The sequence below is a fragment of the Nicotiana tomentosiformis genome, chromosome 8 (genome assembly GCF_000390325.3).
Source record: "Nicotiana tomentosiformis chromosome 8, ASM39032v3, whole genome shotgun sequence".
Lineage (NCBI taxonomy): Eukaryota > Viridiplantae > Streptophyta > Magnoliopsida > Solanales > Solanaceae > Nicotiana > Nicotiana tomentosiformis.
The window spans coordinates 121,841,908-121,855,425 of NC_090819.1; positions in this window are offsets into that span (position 1 = coordinate 121,841,908).

The window sequence follows — 13,518 nt, forward strand, 5'->3', positions numbered from 1 at the left end:
AGCATGATCAGAATTTTATTTGAAAGTCCGTAGTGGAATTAGGCTAGAAATGCCGAAAGTTGAATTTTTGGGAAGTTTGACCGAGGGGTTGACTTTTTGATATCGGGGTCGAAATCCGATTCTAAAAATTTTTATAGCTCATTTATGTTATTTATGACTTGTGTGCAAAATTTGAAGTCATTCCGAATTGATTTGATGTGTTTCGACACAAGATATAGAATTTAAAAGTTCAAAGTTCATTGATTTTGATTTGAGGTGCGATTCATTGTTTTGATGTTGTTTGAAGCCTCGACTAAGTTCATATGGTATTTTGGGACATGTGTGAATAATTAGTTAAGGTCCCGAGGGTCTCGGGTGGATTTCGGAAGGTAAACGGAATGGATTTCGGACAAAGAGTGCTGGAAATTTCTGTTGCAGAAATTTCGTGCGTGGAGCCAACTTTGGAATCTTATATCTCACAATTCATAAGGAATCAAAACATTTTCAAAACAAGAAAGTTATAGTTGTTTGATTATAGTTTCCAGAAAGTTAAACCATTCATTATTTGGACATTTTTACAGCAAGTTATGACGGATTGAATGAAGGCTGGTAGAGCAGTTTCGCCAGAAATTTCTGATGTGTGGAGCCGACTTTGGAAGCTTATATCTTGCAATTCATAAGGAATCAGAACATTTTCAAAACATGAAAGTTGTAGTCGTTGGATTATAGTTTCCAGAAAGTTAAACCATTTATCATTTGGACATTTGTACATAAAGTTATGATCAATTGAAGGAAGGCTGGTAGAGCAGTTTCTGGTGGACTTTTAGTGACAAAAAATAGACTTTTAGTGACGGAAAATAGACTTTTAGTGACGGATTGGCAGAAACTTAAGGACCAAAAATGGTCATTTCATTCATTTCGTTTTGGATTTTTGGAGCACGGTTCTTGAGCGATTTTTGGGCGATTTTCACGGGAAAACATTGGGGTAAGTGTTCCTTATCCTATATTGATTATATTTCATGATTCCATATTCATTTACATCATGAATCCGTAAATTTATGGAAGAAAAATCAAGATTTTTGCAAAATCTTCCAAAAATAAAAATTTAATATTTTGAGGTCGAGTTGTTATCGGATTTTTGTAAAATTGGTATGGGTGGATTCGTAATTGAATGGGTTGTCGGATTTTATAAGTTTCGTCGGATTCCGAGATATGGGCCCCACGGGCAAATTTTGAGCTAATTTCGGATTTTAATGAAAATGTAATATTTTCTTATAAAATTGATTACTATAATTTTTGTTGACTGTATCGAATTAATTATGACTAGATACGAGTCGATCTGAGTCGAAAAATCGAGAAAAAAGCATAATACTTGGTTAAATTGGAGCAAGTCGAGGTAAGTGACTTGTCTAACCTTGTGTGGGGGAAATTTTCCCTAGGATTAGTGTTGATGTGATTATTGAAATGTGTTGAAAGTCGTGTGCACGAGGTGACGAGTGTGTACACGGGCTAAATTGTGAAAGATTATATTTTTAAATTGTATAGATCACTATTGCGCATTTATTAAATTATTTTATCTTGTTATATTCTTCATCATTGATATGAGATATATACTTCAAATTTGTTTGATCTTTTCTTACTAATTGTTTTACCTGTTTAGTTGAAACTTGGTTTCTTTTATTCTGTGCATTATTTGAAGGTTGATTTTCTTTAAATTAAATATTATTAATATAAAGTATTTGACATTTTAAACTTGATATTGAAGCAACGTAGTACAGATTTTGAAATATTATTTTCCTAAATTATTTACTCCTGAATATTTTTATACTCATTGTGAGGGAGCCGTGAGCTCTTTATTGTGGAAGAATATTATCGTTGAATTATTTTGACATGAGCCGTGAGCTCCTTATTGTGGAAAAATATTATTGTTGAATTATTTTGACATGAGCCGTGAGCTCTTTATTATGGAAAAATATTATTGATGAATTATTTTGACATGAGCCGTGAACTCTTAATTGTGGCAAACTATTATTGATGATTTATTTTGGCATGAGCCGTGAGCTCTTTATTGTGGAAAAGTATTGTGGTTGAATTATTTTGGCAAGTTTAATTATTTGAGCACTTGAGGTGCAAATTGTGATATATTGTGATATTGATACGCATGCGGTGGTATAAGGTCTAGGTGTTGAAACGCATGCGGTGAGATAAGGGTGGCTTGATACGCGTGGCTAGTAGGGATGACTACTAGAAGTCATGCGGTGTGATAAGGGTGGCTAAAACGCGGGATGCTATTTCGGGAAAAAATATTTTCTTTAAATAAATTGTGAAGGCTCCCGCGGTGATATAAGAAAATGAGATATTGTGAATTTGTATATGATTTGGGACTACGAGGCGGTACCTCGGGAGTGCCCTTGTTGATATTGATATATGGCCGCAGTTGCCTTTGATTATTGTTGTGATTTTTTTTAAAGTTGAAAAGAATTCTGTTTTGTTTCCACGAGGTATTTATTTGCCATTATTTGATGTAATTTAATGTGAAATACTACTTGATTCATTTTCATTATCATTTTATCTTATAATATTATTTAAACATTTTACCATGTCATTATTTATTCTCCAGTAGGGCTTGACCTGACCTCGTCACTACTCTACCGAGGTTAGGCTTGGCACTTACTGGGTACTGTTGTGGTGTACTCATACTACGCTTCTGCACATCTTTTTGTGCAGATTCAGGTACATCTTACCAGCCTAGACGTTAGTGAGTTACCTGCGTACAGAGACTTGGAGGTATATCTGCCAGCGTCCGTAGACTCCGGAGTCCCCTTCTATCATTTTATGTTGCTTCCTTATATTTTATTTAGACCTTGATATATAGAGACATTGAGAATAAATTCTTAGAAGCTTGTGACTTATTTCTACCGGGTTTTGGGAGTTGAAATTGTTTGAATTGTAGTTTATTTATTTCAGATATTTATTATTATTCCGTATTGATAGGCTTACCTAGTCTTAGAGACTAGGTGCCATCACGATATCCTACGGAGGGAATTTGGGGTCGTGGCAAGTTGGTATCAGAGCACTAGGTTCATAGGTGTCATGAGTCACAAGCAGGTTTAGTAGAGTCTTGTAGATCGGTACGGAGACGTCTGTACTTATCTTCGAGAGGATATGGAACTGTTAGGAAATATTCACTTCTTTGACTCCTTATCGTGCAACATTGATTTAGCTTGAAACATATATCTTATATTCCTTTGTATCCACTCGTGTATGACATTGCGCACTCGGTATCAGTTGTGCGTCGACGGTTCGTGATGCCGTAGATAGACTATGAGGGAGCCAGAGATGCTCAAACATTGCCTCAACGTGTGGTTCCGACTGAAGATGCGGGCGTATTGAGAGATCACCTAGTGAATCATGTGGGGGTGCAACGGACGTTGGCGTCTGGTTGATTTATACAAGCTGTGAAGTTTATTATTGTAGATCATCGGACGTTATGACCTATGACTTCACGTCGAGTTGGGGGAGTCCACTACCAATGGGTGGATTGCGGGGTCATGTATTATATCAGTTTTGGCCTGAAATGTATATATGTGGTACTGAAAGGTTCCCTAAAATTTACACATGTTTAAGACCTGAGATTTTGTAGAGGATAAGGTTGGGACTTGCGGTATGTCTGCCTCCTTAATAATCCTATACTTCAATACCAAAGGAGTTATAGAAACAACTCTAAATTTATAGAAGGTCTACTCAGCGTGGACGTCACTGTTGCGGATTTTGGGGTACTTCGGAGTAAGTACACCTATTGACGAGAGTCTGGACTATGTGGTTCGTGATAAGATTTGTCTGTATGGAGCTCTACTTTCATGATCGTTGTGTATAAATAGGGGTAAGGGTTACCCCAAAGAAGAATCAAAGAGTATGTTAAGAAATTGGTCAGCTCAACAGTGTTGAGTCAGAATAACAAAAGAAGAAATTTGCCTTGGGAGAGATAATTCTCCACCGGTGTTCGTGGTAAGCCTATGAAGAGGGCAGACCAGCTAATGCAACACCGCCCACTTGGCTTAGTTCTCATAAACGCTTTTGAAAGAGTTTGTTTCCCAGACTCTCCGTAATGCGTGGCGCATAGGGTTTGAACGGTTGCGTCAGGTCACCATTGACAGTGTCAGAATATGCCATCAAGTTCAATAAGTTAGCCCGTCATACCCCTACTTTGCTTCCTATAGCCAGAGGGCGAGTCTACGGACTCATTAATTGAGTCAATTATGATCGTAAAATTTTGTACGACTCGGGAGCTACAAGCTGATACTTCATTTCTGCTAGTTGTACAAATTGCCAAGATATTAGAATGTGTTCGGGGTGAGGAAAAAGGAAACTAAGGAGACCAAGACGACTCGAGGTTTTGAGGGATTCAGTGGATTCTACTCTGCAAGTATAAATCATTATGGCGGGGGCTCGGGCAGTCGGCCAGCCCAGTCCGCACATCGGATTACTCGGGGTGCTCCAGTAAGTTCTTTTAATGCACCACCGACATGTAGGGCTGCTTATCGGATGGATTGGGCGGTTAGTTACTCTTAACAGTTTGGCTTAACGGTTATCAGTTTTTAAATGTATTAATCAGCTAGCCACCCGATAAGATATCGGGCGGATTGGTATCGGTTTAGCTCTTATCGGGCGGTTATTGGGCGATTTATCGGCGTAATTCAATATATATTGCGTGTATTAATTGTTTGCTGACCGCCTAACATACAAATTCAGAATAGAAAATTATACATTGAGTCCAGGCATACATGTATTTTAACGCCTACATAAGAATGATGTAGTGTCATGTGTTGTAGAGTGAAAAAAGATGTGGCACAACACTGTTGTTCTTCTATTAAACATAGACAACATGCATTAGTTTTAAAAAACAAAAGCAGAGGTGAACCATAGACATCAACTTAAACAATCTTGTTGTAGGGTGGGAGAATAAGCTAAGCTAAGCCAAGCCTGGGATCTTCTGATGCATAGTACGTAAGGATTCTGATTATTTAGAAATTAGGCGTTAGAACTTAGAGATAGAGTACTGGAAGAAGTGGAAGGGTTTTTGATATATATATATATATATATATATATATATATATATATATATATATATATATATATATATATATATATATATATATATCTTAACGGGTTAACGGATTATCCGTTAAGAAAATTGAATAATCTGCCCCCAAACCGATAAGCCGTTAATAAAAAAATTTCAATCTGTTCTACGTCCGTTAAACCGATACCAATAAGCCATTAAGCTTCGGTTTCGATTCGGTTTTCGGTTTGATTTTGAACACCCCTACCGACATGAGTTCCTACAATGGTTATTCTAGTTATCTGGCACAGACTCAATATGAGCAGCCTAACCCGCAAAAAGGTTGTTATGAATACGGTGATACTAGGCACATCATGAGAAAATTGTCCCAAACTTGGGAAAGACTTATTTCATCAAAGCACTCAAGCTACGTGCCCCATTGCAGTTACTACACCACCCACACGACCAGTTAGGGGTGGAGGACAGACGGGTAGAAGGCGTCCTAGAGGTGGAGACCCAGCCGTTGATATATTTATTTTACGGTATGGCGGAGGTCGCTACATCAGATGGTGTCGTTACAGGTACGACCTCGATTTAATATAAAGGAATAATTTCCTTAAGTTGATTCGGTTCTCAATATCGAAACGAGTCTTCCTATTGTGCTCCACTTATGAGTGAGCTTCATAATTCTATAATTTACTTATGTGTTTACCCCTGTTGGGAGATTTTATGGAGATAACTACGCCTATCATTTCGTGTTGGTCACTAATAAGAGCTGCGAGGCTAAATGTGGCTTTCTGTTACTCATTTCGGTAAATTTTGATGTAAATTTCGAATAATTAATTGCAAATTATGAATTATATGCCCTACCGGTGTGGGGTTCATTATGTGTTGTGATTTGGTGTAACCGAAATTATTTAAAAGGAGAAAATAGAAATTTTCAATTGGCACGATGTGCATATTACTTGTGATTCAGAACTGAGGACGAGATCCTCACATTTTTATATAAATTGATATGTTTAAACTAGGCTATGAGCTACGGTGGAAGTTATATAAGGACGAGATCTTTGTGAGAAAAAATTCTCGTGTTTAAGTTCTCCCTTGTGAAATTAAATTTGTACTATAGTACTAATAGGGAGTCATACCTGTTAGGCTTATTTGAAAATTCTTATATGAAATTCTCTGTACATAGTTGTCAAATTCGTGTTGTAATTATTAATTTTTAACCTACGAGGTAGGTGCCCGCCTAGGTAGCATTAAATGTGACTCATTAATTCGGGTAAATAATTATGAAGTCTTCATGCCTCGCATCTAGTTATCAGTATTGTGAAGGTTTGCAATGAGATTTTTGTTAACATGAGGTTAAATGACGATTCTGCAATTGATTATGAACAACTATTAAGACCAAATTGATCCAAGAGGATGCCCTATTTACAGGGTCAGACGAGTGTGAGTTAAGCTTTCAGAAACTCAAGATCACTTTGACTCCAACACAAGCATTGGTATTACTTACATGTTCAAGGTCTTATACTGTGTATTATGACGCATCGCGTATTGGTCTCGGCGCGATGTTGATGCAAGACGGTAGGGTGATTGCCTACGCGTCCAGACAGTTAAAGGTACATGAGAAAGAAAAAAAATAAAATAAAAAAAAATCGGCCCACGGCCTTGAGTTAGCAGCTATTGTTCGTGCCTTGAAGAATTTGGCGGCATTATTTGTACGGTATCCATTGTGAGGTCTACATCGATCACCGAAGTCTACAACATCTGTTTAAACAGAAGGATCTTAATTTGCGACAACGGAGATGGTTGGAGTTGCTTAAGGATTATGATATCACCATTCTCTATCATCTTGGGAAGGTCAATGTAGTGGCTGATGCCTTGAGTCGTAAGGCGGAGAGTTTGGGCAGCTTAGCATATTTACCGGTAGCAGAGAGGCCTTTGGCCTTGAATATTCAGGCCTTGGCCAACCAGTTTGTCAGATTGGATGTTTCCGAGTTGAGCCGAGTTTTGCTTGTGTGGTTTCTCAGTCTTCTCTTTAGGACCGTATCATGGAACGTCAGTATGATGACCCCCATCTGCTTGTCTTTAAGGACACAGTTCAGCACGACGATGCCAAGGAAGTCACAATTTGAGATGAAGATGTATTACAGATGCAGGGCAGGTTATGTGTGCCTAATATAGATGGTTTTCGTGAATTGATTCTCCAGGAGACTCACAGTTTGCGGTACTCCATACATTCGGGTGCTGCGAAGATGTAGCAGGACTTGAGGCAACATTGTTAGTAGAGGAAGATGAAGAAAGACATAGATGAGTATGTAGCTCGGTGTCTAAATTGTCAACAAGTAAGGACAAGACCTTTAAGTTGCTCGTTTTCACTGCACAACCAATGAAATAATGAGTTTCTCAAATTCATTCAAATATTAAATATAAACTTTATCACTTAACTTACAAATCATAATCTGTTGATATCTCATGATGCATATTATCCTATTGCTGATGACTCCCGGATGGACCACCATGATCCAACACACCAAAACTGTACATATTTCCAACTGTCCGCTGGTTCATAACTTGTAAAATTCATATCTGGCCAGTACCTCATTTGAAATATATGAGCCTTAATACAAATATAATACATAAAAAAATATGGTAATACAAAGGAAAATTAAAATTTACCAATTGACTTGTGGATTATGTAAACTTGGGGAGAAATTATGGCCTCGCTCCTCATTCGCCCGTGGAGATAAGTTTAGATCTGGCCAAACTCTTTCAAACGGAACCTTTTCGAATAAAATTGCTCCAAAACAATCCCCGATGATTGAGGGTTATCCCTATTTTGCGGAACCTCAATATTGCGAACGTCTTCAGACTTGACATACATTTTTAATATTTTTATCACAAGAAGTTTCCGGTATTCATCCGGAGTCTTCAAAAAATTTGGCAGAGTTTTATCGTCTTCGATGTTAAACTCAGCATAACAAGCAACCCCTTGCGGAGTAACAGAATACGAATATCTTTCGGTTACTTTATTATTAACCGAACGTTTGCTCACACTCATTGTTTTACATAATACGAAACCAATCTATCGTACTCCATTGTAAGTAAAAACTTAACAATACACTATGGAGAACAACTATAGTGTACTGAGTTATTCTCCACGACAACCTCCCCCCCTCCTCCCCCTCTCCCCCCAATATAATACAACCCTAATTTTTCACTCTTCGGACATTATGACAAAATGCAAAAAAAGTTAAGCAAACAAATATTTCGGAAGATCTCGAGGATCATGAATAGTTTTTTAGCGAAACAGTGAAACTCCTTAAATAAGCAAAAAATCAATTCGGGGGTACAATAATTGAGGCTATAGTGCATGCATAATACGCGCTACATATATAGCGCGTATTATGCATGCGCTATACCCTCAATTATTGATGGGTCTGCAAAGTCCAAATATAGCGCATGGGTTCCATGCGCTATACCTTAACGGACAAATGTGTCGTTAAAGTATAGCGCATTTAACACATGCGTTATATATAAATTGATCATCAGTTGATTTTTTTTTACCTTTTTTTGTGCTTTGAGTCCAAAAAAGCAATACTTTGGTTCCGAAATCTTAAGTTACTGGTTGCAACCAGATTGAGGTGTCTTAAGGGGCACTGAATTTCCAAATGGATGTTTGTTCATCATAATCTCCATTCTCCGTATGGAAAGAACATTGTACTTTAATTGAAGAAATGAATGCTTTTGTCCCTAATACAGTACAAACATCTGAATATTTAGCTAGCGTTTGGTTAAAATTTGAAAAGAGAGCTTTTGAAGTTTGTTGAAAAATAACTTTTGGAAGTTGAAGTTGTGTTTGGACATATATTTTATTTGAAAAAAAGTTAAAATTTTATGAGTAGAAGAAAAAGTTTAATCCAAAAAGTGTCATACACCATTTTTTGGGAACTTAAAGAAAATTCCAAATTTTTTTTACAAAATTGATCATATTTCATGAATATATAATATTTTCAATTTTTTTTTCAAAAAGTAGTCAAAATCTATGACCAAACGGAAGTTTAGTTTTAATCCTATACAATTTATGTTGGTTTCTCAATCATTGTTTTTGTTAGTCTCAAATGCATTCATAGACAAAAAGCTAATTGCATGTGATTACTGAACTGTCAATGATGTTTTTGCACAAAATAGATGGATTACGATGAAGCTCATTAAGCGCCATTCTTATCAAGGTTCTTTTTTCTGGGCTTTTAAGTGCAGTTTAAGCAATAAACATACTTATACCATAGGGAAAATGATCGTATCGCCGCTCTCAAAATAATAGCCGATATATATATATATATATATTATATAATTTTTATATACTTTTTCGACTATCGAATGCAAATAATTTCTAGCATGGGTTAAAAGATACTACGCCTGTACCATATGCTAACGAAGCTATTTTTCAATGAGTGAAGGGAAAAAGAAAATCACCTTGAGATCTCCTTTGCTGTGGTTTATTTTCTTTGCAGTGGAAATACTAGGTACTCATACACATTTGTTAGAGGACTTGCTGTGTTTTTAGGATTAAGATTTTGCATCTAAATACCTCTCCAATTCCCTTCCATATGCATGGTTAATCTGCATTTTCTTATAATCGAGAAATTTTCAAGAACCAACTGGTGAAACTTAATTTAATTGCATATATTTTATTTTCTTGGGCTTTTTTTAAACTGAAATTTTATTTATAATAGTAAAAAAAGTTCAGCAATTTCACATGTTATTGTAGCGTTGCCACTCCTACAGATGCCATATATGACATTGATATTACCAAGCTCAGCTAGTTTCCTACAGACACTGACCAACATAGGTCTAACAACATAAACTTCTTCTTTGTTCGTCAGCATCCTGGTCACAACAAAGCGAGGAGGTACAACAAAACAAAAGAACTTATTTATTTAGTGTTTAATCCAAAAATAATTTTTGCGATCAAAGCTAATATTAAAGAAAATCGGGTTACTGATAATCAAATTTACTTCACTTTCCTAAGAATGCAGAAATAAAATAAACAATTGAAATGATAAGTAAAAGAAAGAAAGCTTATTGTTGATTGCCAAACTCTCCCAGAATTGCGGATTGAAATCTTGAATCAAGTAAAATAAAAGACGGATTGCTGGAATCTTGAATCAAGTAAAATAAAAGACTGATTGCATATAATTAGAAATATTCAGATGATCGTACAAAATGAGGTAAGGGTCTTTATATAAGGATACACAACTGTAACGGTTCCCTCACTTAATTCTGACATGTTATTAACATTAATTGTCTTAATTATCCGTTACTAAATTTACTTGTAACGGTTATGGTAATAATGGAGGATCGCGTATAATCCGGGCTAATGCTAATTCTCTTTCCATATTTACAATTGATTCATGAATCTTCTCCTTTTATTGTCTTCATGCATCTCATGCCTATTTTCTCTTTTCCAGTTCTTCATGTATCTCGTGCCTATTTTCTCCTTTTCAATCCGATACCTTCTCTGACAAAATATTGTGGGTATTTTATCGTTTTCTTTCTGTCTTCCTTTATTAACCCAATATAAATACCACTTGTCACCATACCGTTGATCCACGTGCCATATCTTTTTTCCATCAAATACATTTAGAAATACACACTTTGCTATTTTTGGTATTGCAATATTGCAAGTTTGCCACTTCGGTAAATGTGATCTTTCACATGTTTAAATAACAACATTTTGACAAAGAAGTTTTCGGGTTGTAATCATATTTCATTATTTGAAGACAAACTTTCGAAAATCAAACCAATAATATCCTAAGGAAAACCACTTAAAGGTAGGTTTTCTCAAAAACTAACACATATTCTTCGAAAACTTTTTGCTTAGAAGTTAATTTCCAAATATTTCTCCAATTAATCTCAATAGCTAAACAAAATCAAGCAAAAATCATGCAAAACCTATTTTACGAGTTTTATAATTGGCAATCCAGTGAGAAATGATACTTTATATTAAAAGGAGGGCAGTAAAGTATGAGGTTAAGCCAAGTGACATATTGAGAAAAAGCCACTTGGCACTTTTAAAACAAAATTTAAATAGTTTTTATGATAAAATCTAATATAAATTAACAAGATTATGACAAAATCTAATCTAAATTATTCAAGAAATATTTCTATAATAAAAGTTCTATTTAAGGAATATTCTCCCTTTAATTTTGGTCCAAGTGATATGTAACGACCCCGCCGGTCGTTTTGACAGTATTAGCCCGAACCCCTATTTATTGCTCCCTCTATTTCATTTTGCGGTTACGTGACTTGCTGGGAGGTTTGGTTTTTGGTTTCGGAGTGAAATGTGTCACATAGACCCTACAATGAAAGTTCAAGTCGTAGGAATTGACCATAGTTTGATTTGTATGAAGACGATCCGGAATGGAGTTTTGATGGTTCCAGTAGCTCCGTAGGGTAATTTTGGTCTTAGGAGTGTATCCGGATGTTGATTTGGAGGTCTGTAAGTCATTTCGGCGTTAATTGCGAAATTTGAAAAATTGGATGATTTTTTGAAAAGTTTGACGGGGAGTGGACTTTTTGATATCGAGGTCGAATTCTGATTCCGGAAGTTGGAGTAGGTCCGTAATATCAATTGTGATTTGTGTGCAAAATTTGAGGTCAATCGGACTCGCAAAAGCGAGCATTTGGTCGCAGGTGTGAAGCTGGTTTGGTCCAGCTGGGATCGCAGGTGCGAGGTGATGGCCGAATCTGCGCGTCCGCAGATGCGGAGGTTTGATCGCATAAGCGAAAAGGCCAGGAAGACCTGGTGATCACAGAAGTGGATATGGTCCGTAGGAGCGCATGCGCAGAAGCACTCCTATGCCCGCAGGAGCGGAAGCGTAGATGCACGTTTAGTCCGCAGAAGCGGAGAGTACGGGACCTTAGTGTGGACCACACATGAGATGGAAATTCCGAAGATGCGGTTATGGCTTCGCAGAAGCGGTTTAACTAGGCAGAAAAGGCCTAAGTTCGAGGGATTGATTTTATTCTCCATTTTTGGATCTAGAGAGCTCGGATTGAGGCGAAAGTTTGAGGGATTTTCAGAGGAAACATTTGGGAAAGGATTCTTGACTCATTTTTGATTAATCTCCACTAATCTATCATTAATTTCTTCATTTAATTAAGGGTTTGGGTTGAGAAATTTGGGGGGAAATGGTGAAAGTTCTTAGACCGAATTTTTGGGTTTTGAAAGGCCAAATATGGTCAGATTTGAGTAATTTTTGTATGGTTAGACTAATTATCGAATGGGTGTTCGGATTTTGTGATTTTAGTCGGGCTCCAAGACGTGGGCCCGGGTCGACTTTTTGGAGCGATTTTTTAATTCTTTGCTAAAGTCATAGATTTATTATTTAAATTAGTGTCTTATAGTTATATTTATAGTATGTAATTGTTTTGGCTAGATTCAAGCCGATCGGAGTTGGAAAGTTGAGGGAAAGGCATTCTTATTGATTGATTGAGAGAGATTTAAGGTAAGTGACTTGTCTAACCTTGTGTGGGGGAAACTCTCCTTAGGCTTTGGCACTGTTATAGTATTTGCAATACGTGAAGGCCGTGTACGCGAGATGACAAGTGCGTACTCGGGTTAAATATTAAAAATTCGGTTATCGCTAAGTAGTTTCCTTTTTAATTCCTTAACTGAGTTACTCTAGCATGTGTAGTCATCATGTTTAGCTTATTGTCGCATGTCTACGTATCTTATCTCTTACTTGCAATTTGTGCAATATGCTTAGTTGGATTACCTATTTTTCTTGATTTTGTATTTAGTCTTTAACTGTAGGATTCCTTGTTGTAATTTCATTGTCTCATTGGTTATCTGTTGCATGTTTACTTTTGGGACTACGAGGCGGTACCTCGGAAGCGCCCCTATTGTGTATTCACTTTTGGGACTACGAGGCGATACCTCGAGAGCGCCCCTGTCGCATATTTACTTTTGGGACTACGAGGCGGTACCTCAGGAGTGCCCCTGTTGTGTATTTACTTTTGGGACTATGAGGTGGTACATCGGGAGCGCCCCTGTTGTTTACCTCTATTTGCTGTGTTGTTATCTTTCTGTAATTTCTCATTGTTCACTTCTAAGTCATTTCATTTCATTATATTATTATACCTTCTGCCTTGTTTCCTATTATTTTCAGTAGGGCCCTGACCTCGACACTACTCTACTGAGGTTAGGCTTCGCATTTACTGGGTACCGTTGTGGTGTACTTATACTACACTTCTGCACATCTTTTTGTGCAGATCCAGGTACTGCTTACTAGACCATGTACCGGTGAGATAGCCCATACGTGGAGACCTTAAGGTACATCTGCCAGTGTCTGCAGACCTCGGAGTCCCCCTCTATCTTTATTATGTTGTTTTCTTTATTTTCATTAGACTCTGATGTATAGAGATACTTAGCATTTTCTCTTTAAAGCTTGTGACATATTTCTACCGGGTTT